General features: G+C 42.0%; 1 protein-coding gene across 2 annotated transcripts in view; it reads right to left on the reverse strand.

Moving 5' to 3' along the window:
- TECTB (tectorin beta) overlaps positions 1-19,040 on the reverse strand; it is a 49,056-nt gene that overhangs the window by 16,747 nt on the left and 13,269 nt on the right. Inside the window, exon 1 of one of the 2 annotated variants that reach the window (XM_068139382.1) lies at positions 6,118-6,209. The exons of the other annotated variant lie outside the window; for it this stretch is intronic. The gene's annotated coding sequence lies outside the window, so the exon portion shown is untranslated. Of the gene's footprint in view, positions 1-6,117; positions 6,210-19,040 lie in introns of those variants that run through there. 2 annotated transcript variants of the gene reach the window in all.

Here is a 19,040-nt window from a genome sequence, read left to right on the forward strand (position 1 = left end):
AAAGTGACCTAAATGGCTTCTGAGGTTCTTAAGTGCTTTTTTGGATCTCAACCACGCCATCCTGTACAACACCTTGTAAACCTTTTAGTTCTTGTTATCTCAACAACAGGTCTTGATCTCTTGGCAGTGTCAAGCAAGGGGTGGAGGGGCAGGAAATTTTAAGAGAAAGGTGAGAAAGAAGGAAGAATGGACTCTTTGTGTCATTTAGTTTAATCTTTGTAGGTTGGCTGCTGGTTCTGACGCAATAACCGTCACTCTTCTTGCTCCAGTAATGCTCAGTTTTCTGAGCATTGTCCCACAAGTGCTGGAATATGATATTTCTCAGCTTGGGCTGGGCTATGTCACAACAAATTTGAAAGAGACTGTAGCAGCTGCCTGATTTCTGGCCATATGTAATGCTGGTCACCCAGCCTATGTGCTTTGCTATGGAAAAGCTGACAAAAAAGGACTGCAGTGCAATGAGGCATCAAAAACGTATTAAAGGCAAATTTCTCCTTTGGTGCCCCTCAGTGGCAGTTGCATTGACTGCTGAGGAACTGTCCCTAAATGTATGCTGCTCATTTGAAAACTATGGCTAAGTAAGAGAAAAACAAAGTAAAAAAACTGCAGAGGCAAAGTGATAAATTTCAGAAGCAGGAGAAATGCAGAATTACAATAAAGGACTTGATTGTCACCTGGCTTGGAAGAGCCACTATCCATTCACATTCCCAAGCCTAGAAAAATATCCTCAGATTTGCAATCTGTGCTGCCCTTGGAGCCTGGAGTACTCCTGATCCCTTCATAACATCTCTCTGCCCTTAACTGAGCTGCAGAGCCTGTCTCCAGCTTCCAATAGTCTGAACCAGCTGACTTACAAACCTGCTTTGTGGAATCCAGATAGGACTGCACACATGAAGGGCTGGTAAAGATCAGATTCTAAAAATACCATAATTCCTATCCTTTGAAGAGTTAACCACCATTCATTTTCCTTATGAAATAATCCTACAGTATCTGTAGTGCTGCCCTGTCAAATCAAACACAAATCTCTGCACTTCTATCAGTAGCAGCTGCTGATTAAAATCACAGTTCTAGTTTCCCAAGCTACATAATCCTGCTAGTTCATTCTTAGACCTATTTTTCTTAGCACACTGTATCCTTTATACTGGTGGTGTTCCCATTTTAAAAACTTTGTGATTTTTTCAGCAGTCTGATAGCATCCTGCTTGGAGACAGTCTCTCTTGCTCTGAAAGGGATCTTTTTCTTACAGAGAATTACATGGCTTTGAGAGTTACATATATCAAAGTTAACTGTATTAATTAGCTTGTGCTAGGCATGTAAAGTGAACATAATAAAGCTTATCATGATTTTAGTACCGTTATCTCTGCTTTGCAGATGATGGAACTGAGCCACAGAAAGGCAAAGCTCAGTGTAGGGCTCTTGAGCTGGCCGTACTGCACTTGTTTTCACTGTGTCATTGAAACCATAAAGCAGCTTGGAGGAGAAGCTATCCAAGCAAACTTTGGGTGGGTATGTCCTGGTAATAAGAAAAGCTTTCTGGGAAGCTGCAGGATGATTGCCTGGACTGCCAGGCCATGTCTTGTGGAACAGAGGACTCACACTTATCTCAGTGGCTATTTTACCACCTGAATTACCTCTGTTTATCAGTTTACTGTTTATCAGTTTACACTAGTGAAGCCACTAATAAGCCTAATGGCTTATTAATGATGACCTGATGACTCACAATTCATCACCAGTTGAGCGCTTCAGTGGATTTTCCTCTTCTGATGCCCTAAAGCTTTTCTTACCACTTTGACAAGACATAGCTTTGAGTGTATTCAACTTAGACATTCATATATTTGTTGCTTTACCACTGAACCAATAGCAAATGCTGTTAGAAGATAGCAAGCATCACTGAAGCCCCAAATGCAAGAGATGGCTGTGTTACTACCCATTCACAGCACTGCAGAGATTTTCACAGGCTTCCTCTGATAGACAAGTGTGAGAAAGTTGATGCCTTTGCTTTTTCTTCTGTGGTCATTGCACCTATTCACTGAAAATCAATTTGGCCATCTTGTCTGATGATTGCAAGTACTATTTGCTAGCTTTTAAAATGACAGCTTCTGTCTTCTGGTGTGGCTCACAGTAATGGAACTGGATGAAGTATGCAGAAAGTGATCATTTCAATCCAAGGTAGCTGAACAGAGCATTTGGTCATCTGCAAAATGTTTGCAATTATAATATACCAAGAGAATTCACATAATGTTTCCTATAATCTATTCCAGAAAGTAGGACACAGCAGTTCTATGAAAATCCCATAGGACTACAACTACCTGAGGGGTGGTTGTAGCCAGGAGGGGGTTGGTCTCTTCTCTCAAGCAACCAGCACCAGAACAAGAGGACACAGGCTCAAGCTGCACCAGGGGAAGTTTAGGCTTGAGGTGAGGAGACAGTTCTTCACTGATAGATTTGTTAGCCATTGGAATGGGCTGCCCAGGGAGGTGGTGGAGTCACCATTCCTAGAGGTGTTCAAGAGGGGATTGGATGTGGCACTTGGTGCCATGGTTTAGTCACGAGGTCTGTGGTGACAGGTTGGACTTGATGATCTTTGAGGTCTCTTCCAACCTTGGTGATTCTGTGACTACAATTTGAATACTTGCCAAGGAATACATAGAGTTGTTCTCCTCAGAAACCCACTGTAAGTACTTAATTCTTTGGGACAGACTGAGCTGAAGACTCCACCTTGATTGTGCTATTAATAACACAGGAGGCTCTGCTGCTGTTTGTTTAGTTTGAAATTAGCTAAAATTAGCAGTTGACCCTATGTTCCTGAATTAAAAGCACAAATAGGTTACTGATTCTGATATTTTTCTGGAAATACAGTTTCAAAAGCCAAAGGTCAGAAGGTATCATCCTTGAGCTGCAAGTCAGTTCTTGAATAAATTTGAAATGAAAGGTGACTGGGCCAGGTGACATATGAGCAATAACCCCTGTGCAATTCTCAAGGTAACTCTTCAACATGCTTTCTACATTTAGGCCATATCTGTGGTTTTTGCTCTATCACCTGATGACCCCTCCCCAGCAGAGAAGGGAAATTAGGAAAGGGAGACTCACAGGTTGAAACAAAACCAGATTTAGTGAAGTAGCCAACCTGGTATACCAGTGTCCATACAAAATTATACTTAGCCCAGCACAATATACAGGAAGGCAGTCATCAAATGCAAGAGAAGGAAAGAAGTAAGGAGCGGACAAGCTTAAGCAGAAGGCAAACTTCCCCCTTTATACCGAGTGTGAGGCTCATGGTCTGGGATATACCTGTGAGTCAACTCAAGTCAGCTGTCCTGGATGACTCAGAGCTGCTAATGGCCTGCAGCCCCATGGTTGGTCTGTGGTTCTGCCCCAGCAAAACCAGGACATATTTTGGACATCTACATATAAGATTTTGAAAGATCAAGATGATGTTAAAGCCTTATTTAAAATGCATGAAAACAACTGGATAAATCCAATCAGTGAACAGTCTATTGGCTGCTTGCCTGTACCAAAAGCACATAAAGCTGAAGAGTTATTCACAGAATGTCAGGGCTTGGAAGGGACCCAAAGAGATCATCAAGTCCAATCCCCCTGTCAGAGCAGGACCATACAATCTAGGTCAGTTCACAGCAGAGTGCATCCAGACAGGCCTTGAAAGTCTCCAGAGAAGGAGACTCCCCAACGTCTGTGGGGAGCCTATTCCAGTGGTCTGTGACCCTTACAGTAAAGAAGTTCCCCCTTGTGTTGAGGTGGAACCTCCTGTGCTGCAGCTTCCATCCATTGCTCCTTGTCCTATCACAGGGAGCAAGTGAGAAGAGCCTGTCCCCTCCCTCCTGACGTCATATTCATTGCATCTCTGGATGTTCTTGATATCTAAACATTGAGCAAAAAGAACAGGGAATGCTGAATCTTTGACAGCAAAAGGTGGAGAAAATACAGTAATGGTCTTTCAGACTTGTGGTCAGGTTTGATGTGCTGAACTTGAAACACTGGGGAAAGCTAGGTTTTCCCAGGCTTTTCCTTAGTATCAGGGTCCTTTTCCTCACAGGTCTCCAAAGCAAAATATGCACAAATCAATAGTTGGTTTGGGAAAATGGTAGCTGATCTTTTTAGTATTCTGATACATCTGTCTGGAATAAATAAACTTTGGGATAAATAAAAGATTAAAAAAAAAAAAAAGTAGTTGAAATGCCTGCACCCTGCAAATAATTCAGGGTGGGGAGTGGGTGGTGTTATTTTGGCATAAGTCAAGTCAATGAATATCAAGGCATATAAGATATGGCAAAGAGAGTATTTTCTGTGTTTGTAATACCTTTCACTGCAGACTCTGAGACCTTTATAAAGCTTTTAACTCCAGGCGCTGACTGGCCAGGAGATGGTGTTAGTGGTGTACTACACACAGGCAGCACATGACACAGAAAAGCAAAGTGACTCACTCACATGAAATTTGGTGAAGAAACCTCACACTCCTCTGAGTGCTGCCTTGTCATAGTATCATAGTATCAGTCAGGGTTGGAAGGGACCACAAGGATCATCTAGTTCCAACCCCCCTGCCATGGCCAGGGACACCCCACACTAGATCAGGCTGCCCAGAGCCTCATCCAGCCTGGTCTTAAACACCTCCAGGGACGGGGCCTCAACCACCTCCCTGGGCAACCCATTCCAGGGCTTCACCACTCTCATGGTGAAGAACTTCCTCCTCACATCCAGTCTGAATCTCCCCACCTCCAGCTTCATTCCATTCCCCCTAGTCCTATCACTACTTGAGATCCTGAGAAGTCTTTCCCCAGCCTTCCTGTAGGCCCCCTTCAGATACTGGAAGGCCACAATTAGGTCACCTCGGAGCCTTCTCTTCTGCAGACTGAACAGCCCCAACTCCTTCAGTCTGTCCTCATAGGAGAGGTGCTCCAGCCCTCTGATCATCCTCGTGGCCCTTCTCTGGACACGTTCCAGCATGTCCTTATCTCTTGGATCTTTCATTGGCCTGTTCTGATCATTTGCATTAGCCATAATAATTGCTATTTAGCGTGCCTGTTTCAATATGGTGAGCAAGCAATCATAGGAAAGCAAACATAATTTCCTTCAATCTTTGGGGCCACATTCATTAACTAATAATGTAGATAATTTGTTATGAGGTAATTCAAAATAGAATAGGTCAAAACCTACAGTGCTCAGGAAGAGCAGATGTGAGTGAAATAAATTCAGTCATGCAGACATGATTGAGTTCTCTTCCAAGCCTTAATCCTGTGGCCAGGAACTACTAGTTTGGAAAGATGTTCCTTTCCAGGACAACAAATGCCACATCTTCCCATTCTCCTTCAACTCCTGTCAGAAGCCAGCTGAGCTGAGATCCCCTGTGACAGAGTGACCTCCAACCTTTCAGTCCCCTTTCTTTCAGCGTGGAAAATCTCTGTGCCAGCTCATTTCTCCAGTTTCTAGCCTTCATTTTCCTCCTGTAGTTGCAACCCTTAGTCTGTCCAATATGTCAGCAAAATCGCATTGTCTGCAGTTGTTACTATGTAATGCCACCTTCTGGTATTGCAAGCTGCCTTCTCATCTTCACACCTCCTTTAATGTTTCCTCTCCCACCACCCTTCTGTTCTGTTACCACTTCCATTGAGCTCAGCAAACACTGACGTTCCTACAGTCTCTTTCACTTCATGACTTTGTCTATGCTGCTGGAATATGCTTGTACATGAGGTGTTGTTGGTAAATATTTCCTTTCAACACTCCCTCACTTTGTGCAGGGTTTCAGTGGTGGTTTCCTGATCACTCTTCTGCCTCTGTCCTCTCACCAGACTAAGCCATCAGCCAGGAAAGGCTCTACAAGCAGGAGAAAGTAGTTGACGTTGGGCAGTCAGTGGTGGTCAGCTAACATGGGTCCTTGGCATCAGGCTGTTGCTGTGACCCCAGGTTGTGTGCAGGCTTTTGCACTTTATCAGCTTTTTCAATCACTACCACTCAAAGAGAAAGAAATGCTTCCTGTGTTACTGCACTATCATAGCCAGCCTGGACACTTTTCTCTTGGTCTAACTATGCTCTCTTGAAATACAGGGAAGCTTTGCTGCTCAGAGGCCCCAGAAGCTCAAAGGAGGAAAAGGGAAACTGTACCTTGATATTTAATTGCTCTGCCTTCTTTGGGGATGTTTCCATGGCTCAGTGTGCAAGGGGACCTGCCCCAGCCTTCCCTGATGCATGGATTGTCCTTGATGCTCATTTTGCACAGATCACACAAGAAGGAGCATTTTCTCTGGTCCTGTTATCTGTTATCTGTCTGTCCATGCCAAAGCTGGGGGCATCCTGGCTAGTGGACAATATAATTCTTGTGCATTGACATTCCCTGATATTTGTGTCTAAATGCTGCATATACCTGTGTTATCTACAATAGTTATCTTTTAGATTTAATGTTCTGGACAAAGTGCCCTAGGTGCCCTGGGAAAAGAGCCATCAGGACTAAAGGCCACAGAGATCAATGATGCTGATGATTTATGTATGTGGCTGACTATTGTAATGCTAATAGCTTGTTCTGCTTGGCCACTGTGTGTTAATTTTTACTTTTGTTTTGTTTTTAAATGACATAGCTATTTTATTCAAATCTTCCTGTTTCTAGAATCATAGAATTGTTAGTGTTGGAAGGGATCTCAAGGGTCATCTAGTTCCAATCCCCCTGCCATGGCCAGGACACCTCACACTAGATCAAGTTGCTCAGAGCCACATCCAGCCTGGCCTTAAAAACCTCCAGTGATGGGGCTTCTACCACCTCCCTGGGCAACCTGTGCCAGTGTCTCAGCACCCTTATGGGGAAGAACTTCTTCTTAACATCCAGTCTGAATCTACCCATTTGTATTTTTTGCCATTCCCCCCAGTCCTATCCCTACCTGACACCCTAAAAAGTCCCTCCCCAGCTTTCTCATAGGCCCCCTTAAGATACTGGAAGGCCACAATAAGGTCTCCTCAGAGCCTTCCCTTCTCCAGACTGAACAGCCCCAACTCCCTCAGTCTGTCCTCATAGCAGAGGCTGGGCACCTAAATACATCTTAAAAAATGGATTAAAGTGATTCAGATGGCTAATTCAAAATTTCAAAAGAAGTTATTTAGGAATCTAAACCTAGTGGTATTCAGGATTGCACAACTGATGGTCATCATTCCACTGTTACTCCACCCTGGAAACTTCTCCATCTCTATTTGCCAAATAAATCTATTGCACTTTGAGTTTCACACAGAAGAGCTTTTTAAAAACTAACTCTATCTTTGACAAGTTACCTTTTCCAGTGAAGCTGCCTGCAGTGAGACTGCTTTACAATAAGGTGGTTGAGCCCATCACATATACTCAGCACTGGTTAGGCCACACCTTGAGTACTGTGTCCATTTCTGGGCCTCTCAATTTAAGAAGGACATTGAGACTCTTGAACGTGTCCAGAGAAGGGCAATGAGCTGGGGAGAGGCCACAAGCACAAGCCCTATGAGGAGAGGTTGAGGGAGCTGGGATTGTTTAGCCTGGAGAAGAGGAGGCTCAGGGAAGACCTTCTTGCTGTCTACAACTACCTGAAGGGAGGTTGTAGCCAGAAGGAGGTTGGTCTCTTCTCCCAGGTAACCAGCACCAGAACAAGAGGACACAGTCTTAAGCTGCACCAGGGGAAGTTTAGGCTCAAGGTGAAGAGAAAGTTCTTCACAGAGAGAGTTGTTAGCCATTGGAATGTGCTGCCCAGGGATGTGGTGGAGTCACTGTCCCTTGAGGTGTTCAAAAAGGGATTGGACGTGGCACTTGCTGCCATGGTTTAGTAGTCGTCATGAGGTCTGTGGTGACAGGTTGGACTTGATGGTCTTTGAGGTCTTTTCCAACCTTATTGATTCTTTGATTCTGATTCAGATTGGTCTTCACCCTCCAGTAGAGGGAGCTTCTACCATTTCTGAGGGCAATTTAGATTCATTGCCCTGAGAACATTGCCAGAGAAGGTCAGTCAGAAAAGCAGTGTTCACTCTGAAGATGATCTGCTGCCCCTAAGTTGTTAAAAAAGAGAACTGCTAAGTAGATAATGCTCCATTCCATCAGGACAGTCTACCTATAGGATATATCAGTATTTTCTTAGAGTTCATTATTTCAACTTCTCACCCAAGTTCTTCAGAGAATGAAATGGGGAATATTGCAGTGTTCTTTGGGATGCCAATTCTGAAATCTGATCAGTTATGCTTACAAAGATGGAAGCACTTCTTGTGCTTAGGATCTTTGCTTAGGAAGAGAAACATTTACTTAGGAGGGAAACATCCACCTATTTGTGTTTCTTTGTAAAGACTGGTTCTCAAGAAATAGAAATGGCCTGAGTGTATGAGTGAAACTCTGCCACAAAGGACAGAGGCAGAAGCCCCACCTGTGGGAAGTTTTTAAGGCTAGGCTGGATGTGGTTCTGGGCAACCTGATCTAGTGGAAAGTGTCCTGTCCATGGCAGGGGAGTTGGAAGTAAATGACCCTTGAGGTCCTTTCCAACCCTGACAGTTCTGTGATTCTGTAATATAGAACTGGAGGTCTGTGGTGACAGGTTTGACTCGATGATCTTTGAGGTCTCTTCCAACCTTGCTGATACTATGATACTGTGATAGTGTGAGAAAGCAGGAAACAGACAAGTGTGGTTTGGGCACACACATATATGGAACCCTAAGGAAAACAGCAATAGAATTCAGGAAATATTTAAACAGTGGTTGGAGCATAGCTGCAGCTCAAGTTTGGTAAATAAGTGACTACTCAAGGTAACAATGCCAGAACAGGAACATTTTTAATAAGCTACTGATTCTTGCTTTAAATGGGCCTTGTAGCCTCATGCCTCCCTTAGACATAATATGAAGAAATTCCTTGGATGTCATGGGATCAGATTTTGTTACAAATACTTCATTATTTTCACCAGGCTGTCTTTGAGCTGAGAAATCTGTTGATTACAATTTAATTTAATTGCTCCAGCTTGGATAACCTTAGGAGATTGCTATCCTCACTCCTGCTGGGATTTCTGTTGTTGCAGTGATGATGTTTTTCAAACATTGTTTTGGAAAAAAAATTCTAGGGTTGTCATTAATATATAATCATGATAATGAATTATGATGGCTTCAGTTTGCCTTCCTGTAATGCCAGTGGAAGATCTGTGTGCATATCCACAATAAGATAAGAGTCTTTAAGTGGCATTTATGGTAATTATATTAATTAGAGAGATGTTAGAGTAGTATTACTACTGTATAGCCTTTGGACTGACAATTTTGATAGTTCATGTGCAAGGACAACACTTCCCCTCATTTTGGGGAATAAGGACTATCACAGTTGCTGGGAAGAGGATGGCTTTAGCTGGACTCTGAGTGCACCTGTGTTTGAGCACCAGTGCAACCCATGTCCAGTCATCCAAAGAGATTAATTTCGGGGTATGACAGCCGTGCTGAATGTGGATTGTATCTGTGAGAAATTGGAAGAAATTCAGGAAATAAAAACCATTTGGCATAAGCTGATCACATGTATTAAACTGTGTAACAACCTGCATGAGACTGTGCTTGGGCTTTGCAATCACAACTTTTGTCATTTTGCTTTCTGCACTTTATCTTTCAGTTCCCATACTTACTGAACTCAGCATTGCTAACCATATCCATTTAGACAGAAATGAAAGGAAGAGGTTTTTCTATCATATTGATAAGTTCTTTTGTCATCATTGTGGAGCTTGTGGGTACATATCTACAAGCAAAACATACTATAATTTTGGAAGATGGAATGAGTCAATTTTTCATTCCTTTCCTTCTCACTGTGTTAAAAAGACTGCAGGACTGGCATCAGTTTTAGAGTTGGCTGAATGGCCCTGGTGACATTTCAATCACAGTTAAAAATATTATGTTGTACAAAGGGCAAAGGAAGGGAAACTACAGACCCTGGTTTGGGGAGGGATTTAAGAGTGATGCACATACACACAAAGGATTAGGGTGTCAAATCAAGCTGGAGAATTCTGGAGTGGTCTGTTAAGCTCTGAGGCAGAACAGAATTTAACAGTTGTGTGCAGATCCTGACAGCTCAAAAAATTCCATTTTAAAAATAGGGTTTCATTTAACCACAGTGGAAGGTTCCAAGAGGCAGAGGTGAAGGAGAAAGGAGCAGGGTGATCAGTCAAACCACTAATTAAGGGCAAGGTCTCCTGGGGAAGTTAATGAGTTTCTAAATAGCCAAATAGCAGCTGATAGGGAGTGGAAGAACAGTCAGACTCTGCATCCTGCTTTTATTTCTGCCCTAAAGTGAGAGATACTTTTAGGAGGTCTAGACAGTGTTTTGTGGCCAAAAGTCTCCTACTAGGGAATAGCTGCATCTGATGTGAAAAGTTTTTCTTTTACACAATGCAAGGGAAAATTTAAACATATTTTTTGTCTCTTGAGATTGGCAACAATGTACATGAGTATCCCTTGAGCCTTATTGCAGTGCTTAGGACAGGACATTTTAACTAACTTTATCTGTCGTGGTCTCTCTGTCCCTGCCTTTGGTTATGCTTCTGAAAGTGTCTGGCATGACTGCTCTTGTTTGCACTTCTCCCCCATCTCTGCACACCAGGTAGCTTTTGCCATTTCCTGACTTTGCTGGGTAAACATTGCACTAACACAGCTTTTGCATAGCATTTGTTTTTTAAAAACTTTGAAAAGCAACCAAAATACAAGCAGAGAAGTGAATGAGAGAAAGGAATAAGAAGGGAGGCTATATTAGCACAGATTGGGATTGCTCTCCCACAGAGCAATGGGAGAAGGTGCTGTTAACACAGACCAGAAAATTACCATGGAGGGGTGTGGGTTTTTCTTCAGTGAGGGTATGATGCTGTGTAGCTGTATTATCCTCAATCAGGATGGCATGCAAGTGTTCAGTTGTGGGTGTAAGTACCCCCATTAGCTAGACACCCACCTGCGGATATATGAATCAACAGTGCAGAGAGAATGATGATTTGCTCACTCAGGTTCTCAGCTCTAGAAGGATCTGGTCTTTCTGAACTCTTTGCACAGTGGACCTGACTTCATTGGTTTTGTACCCCATGAGATTCTGTGGTGCTCATGTCTAATAGATACCTAATTAAGCATGAGCTTAATAACATATTTTATCTGCTGTAAGAGTCCCTTTCATTTTCACTGCCTTACCACCTGGTGGATCTGCATCAGGAAAGACCAGTGCATTTTTTTCCAGTTTGACATGCTTGTCATTCCTGTGGTGGCTCATTTCTGAGTCAGACCTTTTCTAACCACTACAAAAGTAACATTAACCTAGCAACAAGCAATTAACAAACACAGAATCTGTTTGGCCCACACTATCAATTGAGTGTGATTCCAGGGCTGTAATTAACTATGCAATGTTTGGAAGTCTGTCATGTCCGCCAGCTGCCTCCCCTGTGTGGAATTTCTACTCCCTGTGCTGTTCTTACAAACCCAAACAGGAGTAAAAAGCAAGGCTCAGAACTGAGACTTTTCTTGATGGAATGTCACAGGGAAGCCAGGAATTCTCCTGTGATATAATGGCATGTCTTCTGCAGTTCTTGTTGAAATGACCCTGGTTGTAGTCAGGTGGGGGTTGGTCTCTTCTCCCAGGTAACCAGTGACAGAACAAGGGGACAAAGTCTCCAGCTGCACCAGGGGAGGTTTAGGCTGGATGCTAGGAAGAAGTTCTTCCCAGAAAGAGAGACTGGCCGTTGGAATGTGCTGCCCAGGGAGGTGGTGGAGTCAGCATCACTGGAGGTGTTTGGGAAGAGTCTGGATGGGGCAATTAGTGCCATAGTTTAGTTGATAAGATGGTGTTGGGTGATAGGTTGGACTCAATGAGTTCTTTTCCAACCTGGTTAATTCTGTATTCTTTCACAGAGAATTACATTCTGCTTTTATGTCATAGCATTTTTTTTGGTCATAAATGTAATTGTCTAAAGATACTGGGTTATTTACATCATATTCATCATTCTGTTTTGGTTAATAATCTTTGGCACAGGACCCACATTGGTGGACAATCTAGCTCACAGCCAACACCTATACAAACTGGTTATCAGAATAGGGTATAGGTGACTTCATGGGCTTCATTTCATGAACTTCAATATTATTCCCTTTAAGCTGGCATATGAAAGGGAATTGCCAGTGAGTCATGTGCTATGCAGATTATTACTCTGCAGAACCTGGTGCCAAGGAAACTGATTTATCCCCTGTTATTACTGTGTTATTCATTGCATTGTGCAATAGATCAATTTCAAACATAAATACATTGAGTAGTCCATAGATAGGAATAAATCCTGTTACATTCAAGTACGTACTTGCTGCACGCCAGCCCTGGCGCAGGGAATCAGAAGCCTCCTGTAAGTTTCTTTGGATACATTGCATTATTTATTTATTTATTTATTTTCCATTTGGCTGCTTCATTTTTGATGCTAACTCTGAAGAAATTACTTTTTGGACTTTATTCTGAACCTCCCCATGCTCACTGTGGGTCTATTGTGTATTTCTGAGCTCTGGGTGTCTTTGAAAGGCATATGAAGCGTGGCAGGACGTAATTTCCCCTCGATTTTCTCACCAGGATTCATCACCTAAGGTATGTTTATTTTTTGTGTTGGTTACATTTTGTTAGATGTCCATGACACAATAACTTATTCTTCTTGCTCATAGATCCTTGTAGGCAGGCTGGAGGCACTCTGGTAACTTTGGTATAGCGCAAAGCCCCTTTCCAGGCCTGTGTGTCAAGTTTAACAGGGATTTCTGCAGTGCCTCAGACCTCTCCTAAGGGTTGCTCTGTGATTTGCACAATGGTTTCTGTAAAGCAACTTCTAATCCAATTTGAGACTGCTCATAATCAAATCCCACTACTGGTTTTTTCACTCCTCAGACAGTGCTGGTAGGCTCAGTCATTCAGAAGAAGATCCTGCTGTTTGTCGGGCAGAAAATTAGCCATCAACTCATACCGTCTTGCACTGATTAGATCTTTGGCTTTGTGTTAACTTGTGGACAGTGTGAAAGACATAATTCTCTGCAACCTTTTTTTCCTACAGTCTCCAGAGGCTTTTCTCATTTCCACCGTCACTCTCAGGGCTGTATTTAAGCATTTCTGTGGGGGACAGAGAACAACCCTTCAGAACAGACCAGCCACAGAGAGTGTCACTCTGTGCTTTTGGCTGCCCTTCAGCTTCTGCTTTGTATTTTTAGCTTCCAGTCTCTGCAGAGGAAGAATTTGGGGTGGATTAGTAGTTCTGTCCAGTTCCTCTGGTCTGTAGTAAAAAGCAAATATTGAAAAATGACTTCTTAATTGTACTTCTTAACACATACATGCCAAGGCATCCTTGTTTAAGGGAATTTGTTTGAACTGGTATCCCAGCCTGAATATCTTTGTCACACAAGAGGTGCTTCAAATCACTAATCTCCTGCAATCTTAGCTAGTATTTGTTCCTGTTCAGTATCAGATCCTTTTGCTTGGTGTAGCTGAGCATACCACACAACCTGCAAATTGTGCTGGTGAGCAGATTACCTACAATTAGCTGCACCACAGCTAGATCTTTGGACATCTTCAGTGGGAGGACTGAAGCAACACTACAGGGAAGATGGAAACTCATCTGCTTGAGTAGATTTGAGCTGTTAAAGCCTTTGATGATCAGTCTAAAGTTTACAGTTTCATATTTCAAAGTCATAGTATCATAGAATGACCTGGGAAAGAAAGTCCAGGCTTTGACTTTCTTGAGCTGTTCCAGCAGGTAGCTACAAATATGTCAGGGCTTCATGTCAGGCCTGTGCATCCAGATTAACCCTGCCCATCACCAGAAGTCAGTGTTTTGTCTATATTTGGACTAGTAACCTTAAACTGATGTTGCATTGAGTGTGGAGAAACAGGGTTCTTCAGAGCTTGTTATGAGCAATGCACCTGAATGTTGGAGGCATCTGCTTTGGGATCATATTAACTGTGCCCTAGAAGTGAGTGTTTCTTTCCAGAGTGGGATACAGATATAGCTGTCTAAGCTTAGCTGAATGAAACTTACCCAGCATATTTGCCCTTCAGTCCAGCTCAGCTCTCCATAATCTCTTAGCATTAGCAGGACTAAGCAGGACTTAAAACAATTTTTCTGTGTTGTAGGAGGCACAGAGGAAGCAGGCAGAAAAGCAGAGTGTTTCAAATCATCTGTGTAACTTGATCAGACTTTTAAGTCCACTCCTCTTTTGTGTTATTAATGTTTTTTTAAGAACATCCACTCCATGTTATCATTGCCCCTGAGTATACTAGAGCAACAGTATCTTAAGGAGGCCTACAAGAAAGCTGGGGAGGGACTTTTTAGGGTTTCAGGTAATGATAGGACTAGGGGCAATGGAATAAAAATACAAATGGGTAGATTCAGATTAGATGTTAGGAAGAAGTTCTTCCCCATGAGGGTGGTGAGACACTGGAACAGGTTGCCCAGGGAGGTGGTGGAAGCCTCATCCCTGGAGGTTTTTAAGGCCAGGCTGGATGTGGCTGTGAGCAACCTGATCTAGTGTGAGGTGTCCCTGCCCATGGCAGTGGAGTTGGAACTAGATGACCCTTGAGATCCCTTCCAGCCCTAATAATTCAATGATTCTAACATCTGCTACCTTGTAGAACTTGTAGGTCTAACACATGGCCAGGGTGATAGAATTACAGCTCTCCTTGGGCTAGAGCTAGGGTTACAATATTGTGGTGATGATATATGCAGTGTTGTCCCAGGTTAGATTAAGAGCCCACAATGGTTTTCTGTGTTGCTGTTCCAGACTTACCTGCCTGATTAGCACCAAATATGTTTTCACTCATCTCAATATCTACTAGGCATATCTTATCATATCAGCAACTGGATTTTCCTAGGTATTGGTATCTCATAATCTAATTTCTTCTAGGAATACATTTAAGAAGGCTGAAAACTGAATCTTCTGATTTGGAGTATCTATGTGCCCCTCCCCCATTGACAGAGCTGCATCAGGTTCACTTCTGTGACTTAAAAATCAAAATGAAACATATAAATTAAAAAATTGAAGCAAGGAGACATATCTGAGGATGAGAATGGAAGTAAAAAATATTGGAATAAAATGAGGAAGGCTAACACATGTTTCACATGTTTGAGAGTGTATACAGAAAGCAAGAAGAGAAGACTGCATAATGAAAATATAAGGGGAAGACACAGGCAAGTTAAAAGTTTACTACTTGACATGAAAAGAGATCAAATAGCAGGTGATAAGAAAGTGAAATTATTCAGGGATTTATATCTAAAGTTTAGTTGTGTCCAGGAAGTTAGCAAAAATAATTCTAACTATGCAGTGGGAGCTTCAGGTTCAGATAGAAACCAGAAAGAACAGGTTAAAGAATATTTTAAAGCATGCATAAAGAAACAGAATATGAAAAAAACAACTCTAAGGTATTTGAGGAACTAGCAAAACAGTCACTGAACTGTAGTTACTTGTGATAGTTGTGGAAAATGAAAAGACAACACATTTCAGCATTCTCAGCCTTATTCATCAGGAGATTTCCATCTCCACTGAACAGTGAACATCTTACTTCCTCTTATTCATGCACAGATTTCATTCATATTGCCTCTTATGTTTCCTGCACCTTGAGCTCTATTCTTTCCAATATCCATGGGTTGAAATGGAAATTTTGAAGGCCTGTTACAATTAGAGATGATTTAAAAATGTGAAAGCTCCTCCTAGCCTTCATTCTGCCCTATTTCCTCTCCATGGAAAGTGCTGTTTTGAAGTATGGCACCGCAGCAGTTACCAGTTCACCCCAGTTGTTGTGGAGAGGTATCTACTCAGTATATTGCTGTAACACCTGAATTGAATGATTGTAGGTTTTTGTTACTCCCACTGCTGTGTAGTTAAAATGTATGTATCTATGTAAGCCTGCCATTAAGAGACCAGAAACCATACATGCATAATAAGTTGGAAGTGATTTTCCAGTCTTGCACCATGGCTCCTGTGAGTAATCCGTATGTCACAAGCCTTTTCAGCATCACTGAGATTCCTCTCCTGAGAGGGGACTGTTCAGCTGAACAAATGTTTGAGGGTCAGGGCTTGAATTTATATCTATCTTATCTATTAATACTTTTCTGCCACAAACTGCCCTGTGTGGCTGAATTTAGTGAAAATATTGTCATGTGTATGTGCAGAGCTGTCTCAATAAAGAGAACAGAGCACAGTTAGACTATGTTCAGAGATTTGTCCAAAGATTTCTGAGAGTAAAAAAACTTGAAATGCTTGTCTGTTCAGGAATATAGCTGCAGAGGCCTGGAGGGGTGCAATGCAGTGCATGAATTCTGTCTTAGACAAAACCTCTTAGGCTGCATTATGCTGGGGCAAATGTTGCAGAACACATAACCTAACCAAGGATCCTGGCACAGAAAGGGCAAATGAAGGCAGGAAGCATTTGAACTACAGAATGATGTTGCTAACACTATTATAATGTGAGCCTGCCCTCCATCTCTATAAGGCAGTAGTGCAGTATTTCTGAGCTGACATCTTCATTTTGCAGCAAGTAATTGGGTCCAAGTAAGTTGTATTTCTAGATTAAATGAGAGTTGAATGACCACAAAAATTTCCCTAAAGACTAACTTTACATAATTCTTGCCATACACACTTTCATGCAAAATATCCTACCACTTTTAGGCCAAGATACCAGCTAAGAGCATTTTAGAACTGGTTAGCTCTTACATCTGACTACCACATATTAAGGTTAATGTATTAAATTAATCTTAAAGCTCACATTTATTACAGATGAAATAGCCAAGGTATTTCAGTATGAAGACATAAAAGGTGGAGCTCAGGACTTCCCAAAATCATCTGGATGTTAGGAAGAAGTTCTTCATAGAAAGAGTGATTGGCCATTGGAATGGGCTGCCCAGGGAGGTGGTGGAGTCACCATCACTGGAGGTGTTTAGGAAGAGACTGGATGGGGTGCTTGGTGCCATGGTTTAGTTGATTAGATGGTGTTGGATGTTAGGTTGGACTCGATGATCTCAAAGGTCTTTTCCAACCTGGTCTATTCTATTCTATTCTATTCTATTCTATTCTATTCTATTCTATTCTATTCTATTCTATTCTAAAAATCTAGCCTTGTGGCCACTAATTCCAGGCCAAGTTTTCTGATTTTTGCTAAGCTCCAATTGTCACCACTAACAGCTGAAATTTATTACATACATGCTGAAAACATCCTTCATTGCATTGCTGCAATGCTGCTGCTGCAGAAAGCTACTTTTGCATCTGGAATTTCATGGTATTTTCTTCTTGTATGCTTTTCCTTTGGTACCCTTATTGATCACAGGTTTTCTGTCAAGATTTTGTCTAGGTATCTACAACATATCCTTATGACATTAAATACAGGACAAAAAAAAACTGGTTTAGAAAATGACATCTGAAGCAAATGACTGCTAACTAAGCTTACTGAGCATGAACTCGTATAGGCAAAATCATGGAATCATAGAACAGTTTGGATTGGAAGGGACCTTTAAAAGCCATCTAGGATCATAGAACCATAGAATCAGCCAGGTTGGAAAAGACCTCAGAGATCATCAAGGCCAACCTATTACCTAATACCTAACACCTCATGACAACTAAACCATGGCTCCAAGTGCCACATCCAATCCCCTCTTGAACACCTCCAGGGATGGTGACTCCACCACCTCCCTGGGCAGCACATTCCACTGGCCAAATCTAGTACAACTCCCAAGTGATGGGAGAGACAGTGATGCATTGTGTTAGAAGGATGGTACTAGATGGAAAATATTTATATTAAACTGGAATATTAGATGTTTTAAGGGAAAGGATGTCAACATAGTGAACATGCCAAGTACTGTCCAACTCATTACTGATTTTAAGCAATCCAGCTTTGCTTATTTCTTTTGACTACCAGGCCCCAGGAAGCCATAAAAGCTGCATGGATGATGACATAGATGTGTGTCAACCAAGTGGACCATAGATTTCTCTTGCAGGACTCAGCATTCAGCAGTCTTAAGAACTTCTCCCAGTAACAGTTAATTATCTTTCCCAGCATCTTTCCAGATTTGTATGTATTTTGCCAATTTACAGATAAAGGTAATTATAAACATGATAATACTTTCTGACTGTAAAATGTGATATGGGAGTCATAAAAGATGGTGTAAAGGTACAAAGAGCATTATTCCTCCACTTGTGGCAAAGCAGGTGTATAGAGTTTGTGGAACAAGGGGCACACAATGTGTTACCTGGCAGCTAGCAAGGAGTACCTGCACAGGTGACATCCATCCATCAGCCTGAACTTCCATCACTCATAGTAGATGCCAACATGCACATGTCCCACGTAGAAATCTCACTGCTGGCTTCAGTAAACTAACAAGATCATATTCATATATTTATAGAATTTAGGGGTAAATTCTTCATGCATGTAAAGAGGTATAGTTTGCATCCAAACCAATTTCAGGTACAAGGCTGCTTTAAAGGTTATTCTGATAGTTTGAAAACCTAAAGGCATGAGTAGGTTAGTGACATCTTCATATACAATATATATATCAGGTAGGGATAGGACTAGGGGGAATGGAGCAAAAATAGAAATGAGTAGATTCAGATTGGATGTTAGGAAGAAGTTCTTCCCCATAAGGGTGCTGAGACACTGGAACTGGTTGCCCAGGGACTTGGTAGAAGCCCCATCCCTGGAGGTCTTTAAGGCCAGGCTGGATGTGGCTCTGAACAACCTGATCTAGTATGAGGTGTCCCTGCCCATGGCAGGGGGATTGGAACTAGATGATCCTTGAAGTCTCTTCCAACCCTAACAATTCAATGATTCTAACATAAGTTAACTCAATTTCATAACCATGTGGGAAATGGAGGAAATACAGTCTTACCGGGCACTCTGTGATTAAAATGATTAAAATTGAAATTTAGAAGTCTTGTTATGAAATATATTTCTCTTGACAGACATCGCTGAAGCGCATTTGATGTGCAAAAGAAGCTGCTCCATAAGTCAAACACCACTTCATTTCAGCCACTGGCTCATGTCCCATAAACCCTCCAAGATGCAGCTCCTTGGCTATAAATACTCAAGAAAC

The sequence above is a fragment of the Melanerpes formicivorus genome, unplaced genomic scaffold (assembly GCF_026170545.1).
Source record: "Melanerpes formicivorus ecotype bairdi unplaced genomic scaffold, bMelFor1.0.p_v2 SCAF_6, whole genome shotgun sequence".
Lineage (NCBI taxonomy): Eukaryota > Metazoa > Chordata > Aves > Piciformes > Picidae > Melanerpes > Melanerpes formicivorus.